The sequence below is a fragment of the Clarias gariepinus genome, chromosome 12 (genome assembly GCF_024256425.1).
Source record: "Clarias gariepinus isolate MV-2021 ecotype Netherlands chromosome 12, CGAR_prim_01v2, whole genome shotgun sequence".
In the NCBI taxonomy this organism is placed as follows: Eukaryota; Metazoa; Chordata; class Actinopteri; order Siluriformes; family Clariidae; genus Clarias; species Clarias gariepinus.
This window is the reverse complement of record NC_071111.1, coordinates 26,103,259-26,126,030: the sequence shown is the minus strand read 5'-3', so window position 1 is coordinate 26,126,030 and position 22,772 is coordinate 26,103,259. Positions and strand designations below refer to the sequence as shown.

At 42.3% G+C, this 22,772-nt stretch overlaps 1 protein-coding gene and 1 long non-coding RNA gene across 2 annotated transcripts in view; one reads left to right on the top strand and one right to left on the bottom strand.

Moving 5' to 3' along the window:
* LOC128534119 (NACHT, LRR and PYD domains-containing protein 12-like) overlaps window positions 1–22,772 on the bottom strand; it is a 483,267-nt gene that overhangs the window by 182,132 nt on the left and 278,363 nt on the right. The window lies entirely within an intron of this gene.
* Window positions 17,849–18,538, top strand: LOC128533840 (uncharacterized). The gene is made up of 3 exons (XR_008361383.1): window positions 17,849–18,018; window positions 18,146–18,226; window positions 18,328–18,538. It is a non-coding gene; the product is annotated as an uncharacterized LOC128533840 (long non-coding RNA).

Here is a 22,772-nt window from a genome sequence, read left to right as displayed (position 1 = left end):
ACACTGTCACAAAACCAGCCAATCACAGACTTCCACACTAGTTCTGATTGACTGTTTCTCCTCCAATCAAGTGGCACTACTATTGACCGCTTAACAGAAGCATTGTAAATAAAGGTTTATAAATAAAGCGACCGAGTTGTCCGATTTGAATTTTAGTCGATGTAGTCTAACAATGAGCTATATGAATAATTAGATAAGTAAATAAACAAACACACAATGGACAAACAAAACTGGTATATACTAATTCTTATTAAATAAAAAATAAATACTATAATATTTGTTTATAATATTTGTAAATAAAAACAACTTTATTTACATTGCTTCCCTTATATAATTTCTTTTCATTTGTATATAATTGTATATAATATTGACGCGCATGTGAGTATGTTTAGGTCTGTTTTGTATATGTCTCTTTGTGTGATGCCGCCGAGGCACATATGGCGTACATATATTTTGCCTAGTATTTACGGTCATTCCTCCTGCTATATATATATATAGCACAATATTATATGTATATACTGTACACTTTGAATATATATTATTGATATCTCTGGTGGTCCTTATCCTACTCTGAATCTGTTAACGGCTAGTTACTGTTCTTAGTAATAGTAGGTGGTTTGTTACAAAGAAACTTCCTAACTTCCTAATTCGAAGCGAAACATTCTCCGCTTATTCATTTATTTTTTTTGGTTAAGTTCCACCCTAGGTGAATGTGGGTCCACAACACAAATGCATTGTATGCAGACAAATCTAGACTGTTATAAAAAAAATACAACCATTGGCCATCTCCTCGTCAATTCTCCGGCAAGTGTAGGTGGCAGTCAACTTGTCCAGGTTGTCCACGCCACCTTTGTTTTTATTATAGTCCAAGATAATTATGGGCTTTTTGTCACTTGCTGATTTCACAGCTGCATCTTTGTGAAAAGTGGACACAAGTATCACACACTGGTGTTTTTTGGACAATATGAAACAACCGTTGTGGTGTCTGTAAAAGCAAATTTTAAAGAAAGTGGAGCCCTGTCCTTCACCTGCAAAATTTCGGCAGGCAGCTCAGGTTTATTTATTTTTTTACTGTGCCCACCATGGTAAGTTTCCACCTGAGAAGTTCTTGTCCAAGGTCATAGCTGGTAAAGAAATTGTCACATGTGATATTGTGACCCCGCAGTCCAGTAGTCATATCGAGGACTACACGTTTTCCTTGATTTTTCTCAGGAATGCCACTTGCATATTTGCCTGTGTAAATCTGCAGATTTCATGCATAGCTGGGTTTTGCATCACAGGCTGCCCAATTTTTTATGCCATATTTCCCTGGCTTACTAGGCATGTACTGCCAGAAAGGGTATTTTCCATGGAAAGTCTACTGTTCTATTGTTACCTCTGGCCCTGGGTTGAACATCAGTGGAAGGAGCTCCACCCATCTTTCCCAGACATCCCTGATGGGAGCAAGTTTGTCAGATTTTTCTCTAGTTTCTCTGTTGTCAATTCTAAGGACTCTTGATATCATTCGAAATGACTAAAGTGACATTGTTGCCCGGAAAATTTTTCTGTCTGTCGACGCATCCTAGAGACTATCAGTGGCCTCATTGCTGGATTTGTGAACACCAGCATGAAGAAGAACACCAATATAAGCATCCAGGTTTTCCTCATCAATGTCATTCCACATGTCGCCATGAACCTTTTTTCCTTCAAGGTTTATCATAGCAATCATGACTTTCTTTAGTGACAATGGCATAAACAGATCAAAACATGTTTTGATGTCACTTTCTCTCGTCATAGCAAACCTTGTGATTCCAGGGGTCATTTTGATGACATTTGCAGCAGCTGCCCTGTCAGTACCTCCAAGTCTGGAGGTACTGAGCTCCAACAGATGTTACCACTTTTGGATTTAAACATTTCAGTAGGAGTGAGTGCAGCTTCAGCATCAGTGACCTCCTCGTCAGACTCATCAGATGTGTCTGTGCCTTCTGGTAGATACTCTACAATGTCTTCCTCCTTGGAAACCTGCTCATCTAAATCACTATGCTGGTCTGTGTCCTCTGCCTCATTTTCAGAAAAGATATGGTCCAGAGCTCGGCTTACTGTAAATTTTCTTCTCATTTTTGACTGCTGCAAACAGGAGATGTGACTCTGCAAGTTACCAACCTTAAACTAAATTTGTCTTATGCAAGCCTTACATGTCTGAACATGTCTGTCTTTGTTTTTTTGTTTTGTTTGTTCAGGTGAGGAGACACACAGGCGAAGAAAGAAATTGTTTGTTTTACACTCAACAAAAATATAAACGCAACACCTTTGTTTCTGCTTCGATTTTTCATGAGATGGACTTAAAGATCTAAAATTCATTCCAGATACACAATATTACCATTTCTCTCAAACATTGTTCACAAATCAGTCTAAATGTGTGATAGTGAGCACTTCTGCTTTGCTGAGATAATCCATCCCACCTCACAGGTGTGCCACATCAAGATGCTGATCTGACATCATGAGTAGTGCACAGGTGTACCTTATACTGCCCAAAATAAAAGGCCACCCTGGAATGTGCAGTTTTTTGCTTTATTGGGGGTCTGGGGACTCTGGGGAACCGGTCAGTATCTGGTGTGACCACCATTTGCCTCATGCAGTGCAACACATCTTCTTCGCATAGAGTTTATCAGATTGTCAATTGTGGCCTGTGGAATGTTGGTCCACTCCTCTTCAATGGCTGTGCGAAGTTGTTGGATATTAGTGGGAACTGGTACACGCTGTCGTATACGCCGGTCAAGCACATCCCAAACATGCTCAACAGGTGACATGTCCAGTGAGTATGCTGGCCACTTCTGACATTTGTGTATTTTTCAGTTACTTATAAACATATAAATGGCAAAAGTCTAAAAATATATATATATAATTGTAATCAAATTATAATTAAAAAAATATCAGACATTACTATTGAAACAGTTACTCAGTAGTTGAGTAGTCTTTTTTACCAAATACTTTTTTTCTCTTACATGAGCGATATTTCGGATGAGAACTTTTTAATTCTGCTTATTTAATTCACAATTAATTCTATCTAATTAAGCTTATTTCGAAGTATATGAAGCTATTACTTGCGTACATTCTTTGGCTACTCTACCCACCTTTAGTCTACTACCACAGAAAACACCGGGAGGCGCAAACCCTTTTGACATCTAAAATGATAACACTATATATTGCTTTTTACCTTTGTCATGTATATGAAACTGTAGTGTGTTTCATTCATGTAATCATTTAACTGCTACAGAGAAAACGAAATCTTACTTACAAATAAAATATCTCTGATGTCTATATTCTCCTTGGTTTATTAATCCGCGAACATGATGTATTAATCCACACACTCATTTTTTTTTGTTTGTTTTTACTTTTTTGTATGACCCCTGGGGGCTTCGTACTCTCCGTATTTATGAAAGAAAACCGAACTATTCATATATTATCATTAATATATGAACATACCAGACATAGCAGGTAATCTTAGGGCTCTAGGACAGCACAGGTTCTCCAAGATAGTGGTACATGCTGGAGCTAATGATATACGCCTTCGTCAGTCAGAGATTAGTAAGAATGACTTTATAGAGGTGTTTAAATTAGCGAAGGCGATGTCCGATGACGTAATATGCTCTGGTCCCATCCCAATGAGACGTGGTGACATAGCTTACAGCAGGTTATGGTCGCTGAACCGCTGGATGTCCAGGTGGTGCTCTGAAAACAACGTGGGCTTCATAGATAATTGGAAGACCTTTGAGGGCAAAACTGGCCTGTTAGGGCGGGACGGTGTCCATCCCACTCGTGCTCCCTGCCTGGAGCACGAGTGGGATTGTCACCATGCTCCCTGGCCTGGTGACAATCCAGAGCCCAGGCCAGGGAGCAGACAGACTGGCTAAACCAACCGTCTGCTAGCTGCATAGAGTCGTCACCCAGGGTTCACTGTATTGAGACTGTGTCTGTTCCCCGAGCTAAAAACAAATTTAGAAAGACTCAGAAAGTCTGTTTTAGTAATTTAATTAACATAGATATTACAAACTCAGAATGCGCAGCTGGCACCTCTGATCTGAAGCTAGGACTGTTAAATATTAGATCTCTCGCATCTAAAGCAGTTATTATTAACGAAACTATCACAGACCAGGAGTTTGATATATTATGTTTAACTGAAACCTGGATTAAACAGAACGAGAGAATTCTGGAAAAGGTAGTATCACAACAGCTATGTTCATATCTACATAGGAATAGCATACATGAACTGTATCAGTCAGAATTTAGGCCTCATCACAGCACAGAGACAGCACTCGTTAAAGTAGTAAATGACCTCCTAGTGGCCTCTGATCAGGGTTGTGTCACTATACATGTGTTACTCGACCTCAGTGCAGCTTTTGACACTATTGATCATAGTATTCTCTTTCACAGATTAGAAAATGTAGTAGGAATTAAGGGAACGGCCCTCTTATGACTCAGATCCTATTTGACTGATCGTTATCAGTTTGTAGATTTAGATGGTGACAATTCCTCATGTTCTCAAGTTGAGTTTGGTGTTTCACAGGGTTCTGTTTTAGGCCCACTGCTTTTTTTCCCTTTACATGCTTCCTCTAGGCAACATAATTCGTAAACCTGGTATTAGTTTTCATTGTTATGCTGGTGACACACAAGTATACGTTTCAGCAAAACCAGATGAGAAAAACCAGCTTACTAAAGTTGAGCAATGTGTGCAGGACATAAGAGATTGGATGTTAATTAATTTCCTTCTGCTTAATCCTGATAAGACAGAAGTTCTAGTCATAGGACCACAAGCAGCTAGAAGTAAGCTTTCTGATCACACTGTGATTTTAAATGGCCTTTCTGTTCCATCAAGTGCAACAGTAAAAGACCTCGGTGTGATTATAGATTCAAGCCTTTCATTTGAAGCACATGTAGATAATATTAACAGGATAGCATTCTTTCACCTCAGAAATATTGCCAAGATAAAAAATATATTGTCACCAAATGATGCAGAAAAACTAGTTCATGCTTTTATCACGTCTAGGTTGGATTATTGTAACGCCTTACTGTCTGGTTGTTCAACTAGGTGCTTAAACAAGCTTCAATTAGTCCAGAATGCAGCAGCGAGAGTCCTCACTCGAACCAAAAGATATGAGCACATCACCCCTATCTTATCCACATTGCATTGGCTTCCTGTGAAATTTCGCATTGATTTTAAAATACTACTCTTGACATATAAAGCATTAAATGGTCTCGCGCCGCAGTATCTGAGTGAACTGCTAGTGTCTTACAATCCGCCACGCCTACTTCGATCAAAGGATGCAGGCTGCTTGTCAGTACCGCGTATTATTAAAACTACATTATTAAAACCTATTTATTTAGCCAAGCATTTTTATAAATAGATTTGCCTTAGGTAAAGGAGCAGATCTGGGGGACTCATGGACGTAGAGTATTAGGTGAACTGCTATGTTTGGATGCTGTCTTCCCCAATCTCATTGATCACTTAGGTTTGTTGACGGTGAGGTGATTGGTTGCCTTACATCTCTGAAAAGCCCTCATGTTTGTGTTTCCTTCTGGCTCTCCCTTTTTAGTTATGCTGGCATAGTTAGTCCTGCCGAAGTCTCTGCTTGCACTCTGCACTAAATCTACATTCACTTTTTACATTTTCACATGACCATACCTAACTGTTATTTCTCCATCTCTTTACTCTCTCCTTTTCTGCTCTCTCCTCTCTCTCTCTCTTCCTCTCTCCTTTTTCCTCTACCTATCTCTCTGTCGAGCTATACATGTCGCTCCTGAGCTGCCAGTGATCCAGACCCCCTCTGCCCACTGAAACTCTCTAACTCATCCTGAAGTCCTGCTTCTGGTTAGAGATCTCATCACATGGATGCCCCTGTGTGGTCTGCCTGGAATGCGTGTGGTGATTGGGGTTGGTTCCACTTTTCCATGAAGGTGGTCTTGTCCTCGACTGATGCAGACAGCTGTTTTCTGAGGTCCTGTGACTTCAGTCGCTCAATAGTTCAGGACTGGAATTTCTCACAGTCTACCTGAGCCTCCAGGAACAAACTGGACTTTAATCTTACACATCTCCTCTTATATTGAACTTCCAGTCTCGCATATTATTATGCACATCAATCCCTGCTATCTGTTTTCACCCAGATGAGGATGGGTTCCCTGTTGAGTCTGGTTCCTCTCAGGGTTTCTTCCTATTACCATCTCAGGGAGTTTTTCCTTGCCACTGTCGCCATCGTCCTAGGCTTGCTCATCAGGGACAATCATATAATTTCGATTCATACACATTCACATTTCATACAAACTTAATTCTTTTGATTGTGTAAAGCTGCTTTGTGATGATGTAAATTGTTAAAAGCACTATACAAATAAAATTGAATTGAATTGAATTATTGACGACAACATATGAATATAACATAATAATTTAAACTATAAGTCAAGAAATCATTAATGTTATATAGAATAGTAATCTTTAAAAAATTAATAAATCTCTGTATTCTAATCAAATATTATTCTTATTAATAATACAAAGGAAGTGACTTCAGCGCTGGTGACTTCACAGAGTGTTCCAAACGGTGGAGTTTGTTGACGGAAGTCCCCTTCATCGACTTTCCCTGCAAACAGATCAGGGAGTAGGGAGCACCCTGTGAAGTACTTTTTGGAATGTAACGCAGCTCAGGGCTCGAGAAGTTCAATAAATCACGTGCCAACGGGTGTCTCTCCTCAATAGTTGTGATGCACATTTTAAGCGAAAAGAAATTAGTTTTATATAAATTTCAATTAAATACTTGTTATTTATTTCCCAAGCCTACACAGGTGCGTTGCCGACCCCTGCTACAGACGATAAATGGAACTTCAAAACACTGACCTTCGCGAAGTACACGGTCCTGTGAGTAAAATCTCAAACAGATACCAAGCCTTTGAGGCAGTGATGATGCTAACATAATTAGCATGTTGCTAGCATTATGGTAACAATATTAACATGTTCCTAGTATGAAGCTTATATGATTAGCATGTTGCTAGCATAATGCTACTATGCTCAGCATGTCTCTAGCGTTATGCTAAATACATTAGCATGTTGCTAGCATGATACTAACTATATTAGCATTATTTATTTGCCTCTCTAGTTATCATTATTATTCAATTATTATTAGGATTTTTATTAGTTGTATTATTTGCATGAAAATTAGATTATACATGAACAGAAAAAAATATATTAAGCATAATTTTATTATTGTTTTGTTATTAGTATTGCTAATATTTTTCTACTGTTTACTCTTTTTCAACTATGTTACAACCTCCAAAATGCTAATCCTGTGCAAGGGTCTGCAGAGAGTGACAGCCAAGCATCAGACCAAAGTAATTACAGGTGAAGTGACAGAGTTAGTGGCTGCTCTTTGTGCATTCATGGACAGAAAGGTCTGCAGAATAGAATACAACATTTACAACATTGTTCTCTTACAGACCACGGTGCCTGACCCAAGATTCAAAAAGCTGGCCTTAAATGACAACAGAGCGGTTAATAAAGCCCTTTAGAGAATAACTGCAGCAGCAGTAAGATGTAGCCAGCCAGAAGAGGACAAACAAGAAGAGCCACAAGTTCTTCTGCTGTTCGGAGGTTCTTTGAAGAATGAGCAACTGAAGGCACTACAAAACAACATCAGTCTCTTCAGAGAGAATCTTTTCCAAAACAGGGCAGATAATAACAGAGAGAAGAAACAGGATCAACCCCTTAAAGCTCAGGCACTTGGTATTTCTCAATGTCAATCTTCACTAAAGACTTGCTAAAACTGTTACCTGGATGCTGCTTTTTTCTTTTTGGTTTAAACATTTTTTTTATATTTTGTTTTATTGTAATTAGTTTATAGTATAGTTAGTTTATGAATAAAATACATTAAATTAGAAATTGCACCTTTTTGTCTAACTAAGACGGGTCTTTGTTTTTGTACTTTTTTTGTATTTTCTTTTAATATATATATCTATATTTTTATTATATAAGTCATACTATTTCAGGTAAAAAACAACACTGTAACCCTGCTTTTAGTGCGTAAGTGTCAGGGATGGTGCCAGAGATTTTCTTTTGCTGTTGCTAATACAGCACCCCATCTCACCTATGCGGTTTGACTCACGGTGAGATGCGGTGTTAGGCACCGTGAGCTGCCGCGATCGCCCGCCGACATTCCGCGAAGTTTTTAACACTAGAAGCGCCGCGCCAGTGTCACCTACTAAAAACGCGGTTCAGCAGTCATTTTACCGCCTATTGTTTTGAATGGGAAGCTGTTGTTGACACACAATGATCACTAGATGGCGCTTTCACCAAGAGCAAATAGTTTAGCTCCAAGATAAACTTGCACTTGGACAATGCGCCATTCATTCTCGTGTTGATAATCAGCGGTATCTTTTTTCATATTCAACTGAGAAAAGCTCTACTTAATTTTATATCGTATGGAGAACATTTATTCGTTTTTTCATTCTATTTGAAACTTCTGAACGTCTTGGATGGAGCAGGAGCAGCGATTTAGTTCTGAACTCGCTTCCGTGAAATTATCGCTAAAACAATAATGTGTTTGAATAAATCAGATCTACCACAGCAGATAATAAACTATGCTATGTCATAACCGAATCAAACACCACGACTATGCCTCGTTTCGTTCGGCGGGAACGTGGTTCACTTGGCCGCGGTGTATTATAAACCTGCGGAATGTTTCACTTTTTATGTCCACATAAGATTCATGTAATAAAAGCGAGTGAAATGTGGAAGTGGCCACTCAATGAGAACTAAATCAAAGATTTCGGTAACTACACTGAGTGTATAGTGATACTAAACAGCTGAACAACTTTATCGTTTACCTCTGAGAAAAAAAGCTGTATTTTGTTTGTTTATATTTAGAATTTTTATAACAGTACAAGCAGACACACACACACACACACACCTCCCCTGAGCCCTCGGTAAACATCCAATCACAGTCGGTATGCAAATGAGTCAAGACGTAGCCTAACGTGGTGTCGTGTCTGATTTCAGCGGTCACGGAGAGGAAAGACTTTGAAACACGTTGTTTCACTGTTTTTTTCAGTTACAACAAGCACAGCGATAAGTCCACGTTGTTTCACTGGTTATGACATAGTGACACTAAACAGCTGAACAACTTCACTTTTTTGAGAAAAATAGCTGTATTTTGTTTGTTTATATGTAGAATTGAATAAATAAATGAATAACACCTTCATATCCCCTCTCAAGAGAGTGCCATAGTCTATTGTTAGTTTTAATGATTTGGCTGAAACTAATTATCACTACATAAGTACCCCAACACCATTGATCATGAGTTTCAGCTGAAACTAATTCTATACATGCAACAGAAAATGTGGATGCAGATTCCAAATGTATAAAAAAAAAATATATATATATAAATATATATATTGCCCTGCGTAGAGCCGGCCTCGATTACACACACACACACACACACACACACTACAGTATATATATATATATATATATATATATATATATATTTATATATATATATTTGAGAGTGCGCTGCCCCTCTTGCCCTGCGTAGAGCCGGCCTCGATTACACACACACACACACACACACTACAGTATATATGTATATATACTGTAGTGTGTGTGTGTGTGTGTGTGTGTAATCGAGGCCGGCTCTACGCAGGGCAAGAGGGGCAGCGCACCCTCAAATATATTTGTCTGCACATGTTAATATATTCCTAAAATGTATATATTAAATATATTGTTGATATAAAGTTGCTAAACTGATCTGCAGTAGCGGAAAAATTCGCTGAAAAAGGGCCTCCTCCACAAGTGGATTTACCCGCAAAGCCGGGGATGGATTACTTTTGTGCTTTAAAAGACAAACTGTTTCGTGTCCACGAGCTGGCGCGTAGACACTTGGCGAACGCCGGGGTGAAGCAGCGCCGCTTGTATGATACTCACAGCCGGGGGCGAGACTTTGCTGCTGGGGAGCAGGTTTGGGTGTATTCCCCCGGAAGGAAAAGGGGGCTCTCGCCTAAGCTTATGTCGCACTGGGTGGGCCCCTGCACGGTCGTTGCTCAGCTGTCCGACGTAGTCTACCGGGTGCGGTTGACGGGGCGGTCGCGAGTGGTCGTGCTCCACCGGGACCGGCTCGCTCCCTACCAGCCCCACGTCAGCAAGACATCGAGCTCTGTGGAGGCCAGTCCGCCTCAGGAAGAGGGCTGCGCCCCGCCTTCCCCCGCAAAAAGACTCCGGCGTTCACAACGCCAGCGCCGACCACCGTCACGCCTGCTAGACTGATTTCGCCATGGCGACCGGGGACGGTCGCGGCTCGGGTGGGGGCAGTGTGGCGTGGGTGGGGTTTGAGTAATAACCATCATGCTTTGCGGGAGGGACTGTTATGTGTTCACCGTGTTGGGGAAATGTGTCTGGGGTAGTGGCTTCGGCCAGGGTGTGTGTGTGAATCAGAAGTGTGTCTTGTTGATTGTTTGTGTGACGTTCGTGCTATGGAAAATAAAGTACTCCCAGCCATTTGCATTGGGCAGCAAGGAAGCTCACTCGTCTCTCCACGCTCATTGGTAGCTGTGAAAAACGCTACAATATATATATATATATATATATATATATATATATATATATATATATATATATATATATATCAAATAAAATCGGCATTACTTGACCCTGAAGTTTAGTTTAGCACACAAAAAACAGAAACGTTTCTGGTAAATCAACTGCATATGTGTTTTATTTACAGCAATTCTTTAAAAAATGAATATACATTGTACAGTACAAGGTAAACACGAGGAAGATTACAAAATGAAAAAACAAACAGTATGTCTACTTTATGAACAGCTTAGTATATTGTGCGTCGAGATGCTGAAATCCCTTGCATGTTGCCCCTATATTTTGTGCTTCCATTCCAAGTGAAGAGATATTTGACCGGCAGCCTAGAAACAAAAGAACTGTAGGTGTGATCACAACCCCCTCCGAACGACCGTGCCATCAATCACTGACCACCTCAGAAGTTCCCTCCAATGTATTCTGATGTTTTGCAAGTTTTTTTTAGCACCATTCAAAGGCTTACAATTCATTTAACCTAAGTAAATGAATATAGTCAAATTTACCTCGTGTTTTCTACCATAAGATTATAAACCAATATAAACCAAATCTAAGCTAAACGTTACATTTTAAGTTACAAGTCCTTGGAATCCACTATAGTAAAAGCCTAAATTTTACTCTTTATATATATATATATATATATATATATATATATATATATATAAACATATGATCAGTTTTATGGCCCATCTGCTTAAAATGTAATGTATATGTAAACTGAAAATTTAGTTTTTTATTAGTATTTATAAGACAACCTTTGAGTTTTGTAAATATTCTAGTTACATATGATAAGTCTTACTTTAGGTTCAACGTTTTTGAGAATAAGAACATCCAGCTAAGATAAATGTTATGTCGTTGCTTAATAAAATAGTATCTGAATTGAGGATATTTCATTTTATTTTGTTCTATTTATTTATGTTTCACTGTTTATGACATAGTGACACTAAACATCTGAACAATTATCAATTTATGAAAAACTAATTATCACCACATAAGTACCCTAACACCATTGATCATGAAGGCACAGGTAGGTCTACAACTCACTGTGTAGTTGGGGCGGCTACAGAGTTTGGGCGATTGAGCAGTGCATTATTTACAATGACTCAAAGAGTGCGATATACCCCACAGCAAGTGCTGGACATGCTGTGGAATATTGATGAGATGGAATCGGAGGGCGAGCAATGTGAGGTGTCAGATGGAACAGATGAGCAAGAGGGCGAAAGCGAATTAAATCTAAATTTGAATCTGATTCAGAATCAGAATCAGACTCTGAAATTGAGTGTGCAGGGGACTCATTTCAAGAGGCAAGAGATGGCCCAGTATGGGTTGAACAAAAGGCTGAAATCCCTCGGGGGAGAGCGCGAGAGTGCAATATAATGAAAGAAACTCCAGGGCCCACTCCTTATGCCAAGGGCAATATTACAAGCCCATTGAGCAGTCTACTGTGTTTGATTGACACAGAAATGTGGGAAAAGATTAAGAAACACACTGAAGCGGAATCTGAACGAAACAATGCTGATAAGTTCAAGCTTACATGTGATGAACTAAAAGCATTCGTTGGTCTCATTTATTTGAGAGGTATCACGGGCGGTAAAAGCATGAATCTGGATGATTACTGGTCCGCTGACTTGGGAAATCCTATTTTCAAAGAGACAATGTCTCGACAAAAATTTAGAGACATTATGCGCTATCTGCGCTTTGATGAAAAGAACACAAGGGCTGCCCGACTTGTGAAGGATAAATTTGCCATGATCTCGGAGATATTTGAGAAATTTGTGAAAAACAGCATTGCCTCTTACACACCCGGTGTGAACATAACAGTAGATGAGCAACTGTTCCCTACTAAAGCGCGGTGCCGTTTCACACAGTACATGGCCAATAAACCAGACAAGTTTGGTATCAAATTCTGGGCGGCCGCTGATGTTGAAACAAAATACATGTTGAACGCAATTCCCTATCTAGGGAAAGACGACGGTAAGGCGGCTGGTCAGCGGTTATCAGACACCGTTGTAATGCGTATTGTGGAGCCTTTCCTGGGGAAAGGAAGAAATATAACAACAGACAATTTCTTCACCTCGTTGGGACTTGCAAACAATCTTTTGGCAAATAAAACCACTATTGTTGGCACAATGAATAAAATCAGACGAGAATTGCCCCCTTGTACACAGGCACAGTCTAAACGATATTCGACCAGGTTGTTGAAGGCTGGAAAGGCCACGCTCACGATTTATCAGGCAAAATGAAAAAAAAAATTTATGCGTTCTGAGCACAATGCATCAGGCAGTTTCAACTGATAATGGCGAAAAAAAACTGCCTGAAACAATTTCCTACTACAACAGCACTAAAGTTGGCGTTGATGTTATGGATCAAATGGTGCGGCTGCATTTAGTAAAGGCAGGCACCCGGCGCTGGCCTGTGGCTGTGTTTTACAACCTCCTAGACCTGGCGGCAATTAATGCACATATTCTATATAAACAGTGCATGAATGTGACCATAAGCAGGAGGAGATTTATTCTGGAGTTGGTAAAGGAGCTATGTGCGCAACAGAAAACGGAAAAGGCAGCAGGGGCAATGGCAATGGTATGCAAGCGACCTTTACCTGAAACTCCTTCTCCACCTGCGAAAAGGAGGCAGTGTCAAATTGGCAGATGTGCAGGGAGCAAAACCTCTTATATTTGCCAGACCTGTAAGCGGCTTGTCTGTGGCAAATGCCCAAAGAATGCACCAAAGCTATGCTTGGAATGTTAATAAAGCGATGCAAGCATCATGGGCAGAATTCACACTGTTGAAGGGAACTTGTGTTCGTAAGCAAATAAAAATCAAGCGGCAGATGTTCAGAAACAAAACTTATGTCATCTGCTAGTAATCTAAACTCAATGAATTGTAAGCCTTTGAATGGTGCTAAAAAAACTTGCAAAACATCAGCATACATTGGAGGGAACTTCTGAGGTGGTCAGTGATTGATGGCACGGTCGTTCGGAGGGGGTTGTGATCACACCTACAGTTCTTTTGTTTCTAGGCTGCCGGTCAAATATCTCTTCACTTGGAATGGAAGCACAAAATATAGGGGCAACATGCAAGGGATTTCAGCATCTCGACGCACAATATACTAAGCTGTTTATAAAGTAGACATACTGTTTGTTTTTTCATTTTGTAATCTTCCTCGTGTTTACCTTGTACTGTACAATGTATATTCATTTTTTAAAGAATTGCTGTAAATAAAACACATATGCAGTTGATTTACCAGAAAGGACGTTTCTGTTTTTTGTGTGCTAAACTAAACTTCAGGGTCAAGTAATACCGATTTTATTTGTTATATAATATATATAAATACACATATATATAATATGTGTATAATAGTTTGACACAAAAATGTGGGGAAAGATTAAGAAACACACTGAAGCAGAATCTGAACGAAACAATGCTGATAAGTTCAAGCTTAGATTAATATATTAATATTAAGATTAATATATAAACTGGTCCACTTCGTGGACGCTTCTTTAATATATAAATTTTAGGAATATATTAACATGTGCAGACATATATTTGAGGGTGCGCTACCCCTCTTGCCCTGCGTAGAGCCGGCCTCGATTACTCACACACACACATATTACACACACATATGAATTAGTTTCAGCTGAAACTCATGATCAATGGTGTTGGGGTACTTTTGTAGTGATAATTAGTTTCAGCCAAATCATTAAAACTAACAATAGACTATGGCACTCTCTTGAGAGGGGATATGAAGGTGTTATTTATTTATTTATTCAATTCTACATATAAACAAACAAAATACAGCTATTTTTCTCCAAAAAGTGAAGTTGTTCAGCTGTTTAGTGTTTGTTGTAACTGAAAAAACGCTGCAACTGCTTCAAAGTCTTTCCTCTCCGTGACCGCTGAAACCCGACACGACACCACGTTAGGCTACGTTGTAACACTTGGATTTAATTAAACCACTAGTTACGTTGCTACGGGGTCGAGAATCCAAATACGGGCTTTTAAACAACACTTCCGGTATTGCGCAATCAAGACAGGACAAGTAAAGACGCGACACAATAACTCTATATAAACCAAAACAAAGTGTATTAAAGCAAACAAACCAACAAACAAACAAACAAGGTGCACCAAAACCAATATATACAAAATATATATAAATATAAACAATGTGTATGGTGTATGCGGGTGTGTGAGTGCGTGTATGATTGTCCAGAGTTAATGATATTGCAGTGTGTGAAATGATGCACGGGAGAGATTGGCTCGGCCTCACCGGTATCGATGACAAATCCGGGAGCTCGAGCAACGGAACGAGAGGTGAATTGTGAGTGTCTATGAGGAATAATCCAACCGGGGAAAAGTACTCCTTTAGATTCATCAACAAACTCTCTCTCAAAATAAACAGCGCGCTGGGTAAATCTCTCCGTGTTGAGCCACTTGCCGGTTCCGGCTTTATACCGGCACACGTGACCCGACGCCGCTTCCGGGTTCCCTCGCGCTGCGATCGCGCATGCTCGCGAGAGCTTACCGAGTGACCAACACAGTTAATGGGGACAAATAAAACCAGATCGGGCAAATTTACGAGCACAGGTGAGCCGCATTAGCTCTTTAATCCATTTCCCTGTTTGTTAAAATGCCCTTTTATGTGGCTGCGCTACATAGACCCCCCCCCCAAGCCTCCGGCGTCTGAGGAGAACGTCCGTAAAAGCGCTTTAGATTAACCACGTTCAATGTATCAGTTTTTTGTGGATTGCCCCAAGACACTGTGTAGTTGATTGGTCCCTTTTTGTTTTTTATTTCTGCTGGTCCCTCCCACTTGGGCGCTAGCTTGGCAGAAAATCTTTTCGCTGCGGAGGAGAGTGGGTGAGTTTTTATCCAAACTAGATCTCCCGGTTTAAAGTGCGCATCTTTTCTCCGGGCATTGTAGTATCTAGCTTGTTTGGACTGTTGTTGTTTTACTCTTTGTCTCACCTCCTCCATGATAAGTTGTTGTCTGTCTAGTAATGAGTAGGCTGTGTGATCAGGTGTTGGAGGGTGATTCATGAGCCTTTCGAGTGGCCCTTTTAGTTGCCGACCCAGTGTGAGTTCTGCAGGTGTCTTTCCCGTAGTTTCCTGTTGGGCTGTATTGATGGCGAATCTGAGCTCTGGTAACCATTGGTCCCAGTTTTGGTGATGGTCCCCGACGTATGAAGCGATCATTGTCTTCAGAGTTCGGTTAACTCGTTCCGTCAGGTTTGTTTGTGGGTGGTAGCTCGTAGTTAGCTTTTGGACGCTCCCCCAGGTTTGGCAGAGGTGTGCCAGGAGCTGAGACGTAAACTGTGGTCCTCGATCGGAAACTAGATATTTGGGGACTCCCCATCTAGTAAAGATTTCCTCTCTTAGCACTTTCACCAGTTTTGGCGTCTTTACATCCCTGAGGGGAAACATCTCCACCCATTTGGTGAAATAATCTACCACCACCAGCAGATATTCATTTTGCCTTTTACTTCGGGGAAAAGGACCCATGATGTCCAATCCCACGGTGTGTCCTGGCTCTGGAACCTCCGTGCTCTGTAGTAGCCCACTAGGTCTAGTGTTTTCCATTTTATATTGTTGACACACGCTGCAAGTTCTCACATAGTGCCAGACGTCTTTCCGCACCGTGGGCCACCATGCCACATCTAGTAACCTCAGCAGGGTTTTCAGTTGCCCCAGGTGTCCTCCCAATGGATTGTCATGATAGTAGTGTAAAAAGTTTTTTATTAATGACTGGGGGACAACTAGTTGAAATTTTTCTCCGTGTCTTACCGGTACCCGGCGATATAACGCCCCTTGGTGATGTTCGAAAGAGACCCTCTGCTCTCTTGTGCTTCGTGGCTGGTCTTTCGAGAGCAGCTTCGTGATGGTGGGGTCCTCATGCTGGGCTTGAGTTATCTCGCACAGGTCGTTTGGTAAGTCGGATGAAAATTTAGAGGTTGTGATGGCGAGACATGGAGCTGTGCCCACTTCTAACGGCGGGGGCGCCCGGGATAGCGCATCTGGTCCCAGATTTAAGCAGCCTTTTCTATGATGTACTGTAAAAACGAACTGTTGTAGGCGTAACGTCCATCGGGTGAGACGAGAGCTGGTTTTCGGGCAGTTGAAGGCCCATGACAGGGCGGCATGGTCGGTAAAGACCTCGAAAGCACGACCTTCTAGATAGTGCCTCCATTTTTCTACAGCCCAGACCACGGCCAAACACTCCTTTTCTGAAGTGGAGTAATTCTGCTCAGCTCCTCTCAACATTCGTGAGGCGTACGCTACTGCTCGTTCTCCTTCTGCTGCAGTTTGGGTGAGGATGGCTCCCAGGCCCACTTCGCTGGCGTCGGTGTGCAATTGGAATGGCAGATTTAGGTTCGGTTGTATTAGTACTGGTGGGTTTTGAAGTGCGTGTTTGATGACATCCATGCTGTTCTGGCATTCGTCGGTCCACTCCCATTTTACTCCCTTCCTTTTTAAATTATTAAATGGAGCTGTTATGTCTGCAAAGTGGGGAATGAACTTGTGATACCAGCCCGCGAGACCCAGAAAACGTTGAAGAGATTTTAAGTCTTGTGGGGGAGGATATTCTGCCACCGCCTTGGTTTTCTCCGGGTCTAACTGCACACCTTCTTCAGAGATGACATGCCCGAGGAACTTCAGCCGCCTTTTGAAGAAATGACACTTCTTCATGTTGAGGGAGAGATTGGCTTGGGTGAGTCTGGAAAATACTGCGTTGAGATGCATTCTATGTTGTTCTAGTGATTGTGAGTAAATAATAATGTCATCTATATAGACGAAGCAATACTTTCCTCTTAGATCCGCCAAAACTTTCTCCATCAGTCGTTGGAACGTTGCAGCTGCGTTTCTGAGTCCGTAGGGCATGGACCGGAATTGAAACAGACCTTTGGTGGTGATGAAGGCGGTCTTCTCACAGCTGTCTCTCTCCATCTCCACCTGCCAGTAACCGGATTGCAGATCCAATGTTGAGAACCAGGAGGCGCCATCCAGTGATTCAATGATGTCGTGTATTAAAGGCATTGGATATGCATCAGGTTTGGTTTTGCTGTTCAATCTTCTAAAATCTACACAGAAACGGTAAGTCCCATCGGGTTTAGGTACTAAAACAACAGGTGACGACCATGATGAACATGAAGGTTCGATGATGTTGTCCTTCAGCATCTGGTCGACTTGATCTTCTATTATTTTTTTCTTTAAGGGTGAAACTCTGTATGCTCTGGATCTAAAAGGGGTGTCGTCAGATAAAGTGATTTTGTGTCTCTCTAATGCTGTTTTGCCCAAGATGTTGGAGGTGGTGCGGGGCCAAGTGGCCATTAGTTTCAGCAGCTCCTCTTCATTGTCGGTGTCCCAGGATGTCACACTTTTTGTGTTTTCCTCCACGCATAGGAGATCCTCAGGAGTCACAGGTAAGGCTAGATACAGGTTAGCCGTAGCCAGGAGATGTGTGTGTGTCCTTTGAGCTGACTTAGATGGCGCAGAGTGGGGTTGGGACATTATAAAGGGATGATTAGTGACTCCCTCCTCTGTTTTCAGCCCGTACTCCCCGCGTGCGACGTCCAAGGTGGCTCCTGTGGCTTTTAAGAAGTCCAGCCCCACGATCAGAGGGAAAGCCAGGTGAGAGTTGCTCATGACGTAAGTGTCCAGCTCACATTCGATAGTGTGCCAGATGTAATGAAGCCTTCTCTGGGTTTGCGCCTGGTGTGTTTTCCCATCAGCCATCACAAACTTCTGAGGAGAAGGAACATCACACCTGACTTCCCGTTCGCAGAGCTGCCTCCATAGATGTTCCCTCATCAACGTGTAGGAGCTTCCTGTATCGACCACAGCATTCACCTTCCTTCCTTGCACTGTTACTGGAACCAGGAGAAGCGAAGGAGTTGCCAGAGGTTGAGCAATGGAGAGTCCCGCTGCGTGCTTTGAAGGAACTCGCTCACCTGCCTTCTTATGACTCTTTTCCTTGTTGTGCTGGGAGTCCACCTTCTGCCAGTAGTCTTTGGAGCTTTTGCAGTCTTTTTCCACCCTAGAACCTATCTTCACCAGCTGTTCCACGGTGTTCACTGTTCCTCTCAGACATCCTGCCACTCTTGGGTTGATGTTGTTCAGGATTCGACCCACTAGTTCTTCCTCGGAGATATCAGGCTTCCACTTCATACAGAGGGCGCGGTAGTCATAGGCGAAGTCTCTAAGGCGTTGACTGGGCTGCTGTACCAGAGACCTTAAGTTTTCTTCCACTTCAGTGAGGTAGTCATCCGGTAAGAAAGCCGCCATAAATGCCTGTTTAAAAGACTTCCAGTCCTTCACCTTGCCTTTCTCTGCCTTCCACCAGCTCAGAGCAGGTCCTCGTAGCACCGTGCTGAGGGTTCCTAACAGTTCTGGGCTGGGCAGTGGTCTGATCTCCAAATAGTTTTCACACTGTTCGATGAAGTTAAGAACATCCGCTGTCTCTGAAGCATCGCCAAAGGCTGGAAACTCCAGGCGGATGGGTGGTCGGCCATAAAAGGAAGAAGAAGAGGGTGAAACTGAGGAGGTAAGCTGAGCAGAAGCGTGTGGTTGAACACAAGGAGGAATGTCGTATGTTTCATGACTGCTTATGTGCTTTACCTTTGCCGTAGATGCTGTGATCGCCGTGCTGGGAGAATGTAGAACAGGAGATTGGGGAGATGCAGGGGTGTAGGCCTTTAACCTTTGGATGGTGGGCGTACTTGTGAGCCGTAGTTTTTTCATCTGGTTTTCCCAGATTACGTCACGTCTCAGAAAACAGTCAGTGACAGCTCTTTCCAGTTTCTCCAGGGCCTCTTGGCAGTAGCGCTCCAGCCCTTCTAAGCTAGCGTCCACTGCGTCCCGAAAACTGGTTTCCCTGTTCAAACTGCTGTTTACGGATTGTCTAAAATCCTGCTCCAACGTGTTCACTTTGTCAGTAAGCGCCCCCATATCCTCCTTGCATTGATTCAGTTCAGTTTGCAACGTATGCACAACATTAATATCAGACACAACATCATCATCATCATCATCATTATCATCATCATGTCTGTCAGATATATATAGTGAACTAATCAATGAGGTTATTTCGGCTGTAGGGTTACGGCGTGTAACAAATGCATCATCTACATCCTCCAGCACATTATTAGCTACAGCAAGGTCGGCCTGCACGGCACCACTAGCATTAGCATTAGCAAGGTTAGCATCCATTTTGTTCTGCCAAGATACACAAAACCGGAAAATACCCGAAAAAAACGATTCCCCGTACGTACGGGCCACCACTATGTAACACTTGGATTTAATTAAACCACTAGTTACGTTGCTACGGGGTCGAGAATCCAAATACGGGCTTTTAAACAACACTTCCGGTATTGCGCAATCAAGACAGGACAAGTAAAGACGCGACACAATAACTCTATATAAACCAAAACAAAGTGTATTAAAGCAAACAAACCAACAAACAAACAAACAAGGTGCACCAAAACCAATATATACAAAATATATATAAATATAAACAATGTGTATGGTGTATGCGGGTGTGTGAGTGCGTGTATGATTGTCCAGAGTTAATGATATTGCAGTGTGTGAAATGATGCACGGGAGAGATTGGCTCGGCCTCACCGGTATCGATGACAAATCCGGGAGCTCGAGCAACGGAACGAGAGGTGAATTGTGAGTGTCTATGAGGAATAATCCAACCGGGGAAAAGTACTCCTTTAGATTCATCAACAAACTCTCTCTCAAAATAAACAGCGCGCTGGGTAAATCTCTCCGTGTTGAGCCACTTGCCGGTTCCGGCTTTATACCGGCACACGTGACCCGACGCCGCTTCCGGGTTCCCTCGCGCTGCGATCGCGCATGCTCGCGAGAGCTTACCGAGTGACCAACACAGTTAATGGGGACAAATAAAACCAGATCGGGCAAATTTACGAGCACAGGTGAGCCGCATTAGCTCTTTAATCCATTTCCCTGTTTGTTAAAATGCCCTTTTATGTGGCTGCGCTACAACGTCTTAACTCATTTGCATACCGACGGTGATTAGATGTTTACCGAGGGCTCAGGGGAGGTGTGTGTGTGTGTGTGTGTGTGTGTGTGTGTCTGCTTGTACTGTTATAAAAATTCTAAATATAAACAAACAAAATACAGCTTTTTTTCTCAGAGGTAAACGATAAAGTTGTTTAGCTGTTTAGTGTCACTATACACTCAGTGTAGTTACCGAAATCTTTGATTTAGTTCTCATTGAGTGGCCACTTCCACATTTCACTCGCTTTTATTACATGAATCTTATGTGGACATAAACAGTGAAACATTCCGCAGGTTTATAATACACCGCAGCCAAGTGAACCACGTTCCCGCCGAACGAAACGAGGCATAGTCGTGGTGTTTGATTCGGTTATGACATAGCATAGTTTATTATCTGCTGTGGTAGATCTGATTTATTCAAACACATTAATAAAGCTTTATATCCTCAGGATGGGTCATTGCATTTTTTTAGAGATAATTGCAACAGAAATTTTTTAACAGAATGAACAAACTAATGAATTTTCTCGAAACGTTATAAAATAAAGTAAAGCTAAATCCTCTAAATCTCCTTATAAAATATCGCTGATTATCAACGCCAGAATGAATGGCGAATTGTCAATATTTCACGGATATATATATATATATATATATATATATATATATATATATAATAAACTGCATATATGGAATGAAACCTGAGACAGTTACACACTGAATGACGCATAGATAGTATGCGCGATTCCTTGCGCCATCTGCTGAGAGAAATGAGAATCGCAGGTTGAAAAAGGCAGGAAAACGACATGACCGGCGCACAGCTGTCAGCGATTTCACGTAAATAAGAGCAAAATAGCTTTATACTGGCTTTTACTGGTGCGATTTTGAAAATTTAAGCATACAGGGTGATTAAGCTCACAGATCTAGGAAAAGTCATGGAAGGAGGGTCCTGGAATTTGAACGAGTGTGAAGTATTTTTTTTTTTTTACCCCCTTGCGGTCAAATGACCGCTGCTCGGCGCTTCTAGTGTTAAGATCCATAAGCTTCTGCGAGGACCGCCAAAAAAAAATTCCAAATGTTTAATTTTTCTGCCCCATAAGCCATGGAGATGGCCTCCACAATCCATCTACTGAGCGTATGCTTGGTCGCTGGTAAGCCTCTCTTTGGGGGACCGAAGCACACGAATAGCTGGTCAGACCGTCTCCACGCCGAGGAGACGTGGACATAGTGACGGAGAGCTCTAACCGGGCAGATAAGGTTTAGCCTCTCCTGTTCCGGCGTCAGGAAGGGTGGAGGACTAAAGGCCTTGAGCACCACTGGCCTGGTCACTCTAGTAGGGACCTTGGGAATATATCCAGGTCTTGGATGTAGAAATGCCTTGACTAGCCCAGGGGCAAAGTCAAGACAGGACGGTGCTACTGAGAGCGCCTCCAGATCACCTACGCTCCGGAGAGACGAGATGGCCATGAGAAGAAGGGTCTTCAGTGTTGCACACTTCTTGTTACTGTCCGTGAGTGGTTCGAACGGAGCCCGAGACAGACCCTCCAACACCATGGTGAGGTCCCACGAGGGTACCTTGGAGTGAACTGAAGGTCTTAACCTTCACGCGCCACGGAGAAAACGGTACACTAGTGGGTCACGGCCCAGAGCTAAGTATGGTGCTGACTACTCCCTGGGAAAGGCCAGCGTCTATGATGTGCGCCCCTTCAGAGGCCACGCCCAAAGATTCCACAGCTCGGGTCTTGGATGGAGAATCAATTTGTGAGCTTGGGACAATAGATCCCTCCTGATCGGCAGCTGAAGAGGCTGCCCGTCCAAGAGAGACACTATGTCCGAGAACCATATCCGGGTGGGCCAGCGAGGGGCCACTAGAAGGAGCCGAACTTTCCGCTGGCGGACCCGCTCTAGAACCGCCGGGAGCAGTGCGACAGGGGGAAAAGCATACAGGCGTCTGCGTGGCCATTAATGCACTAGGGCATCCAGGCCTAGAGGTGTTGGGTGTACAAGGGAGAACCAGAGTGGACAATGGGTCGTGTCGCGAGACGCAAACAGATCGACCTCTGCTCGCCCGAACTCCCTCCAGATCATCTCGACCACCTTTGGGTGCAGATGCCACTCCGTTGCTAACAACCTCTGTCTGGACAGAAGGTCTGCCCCCTGATTG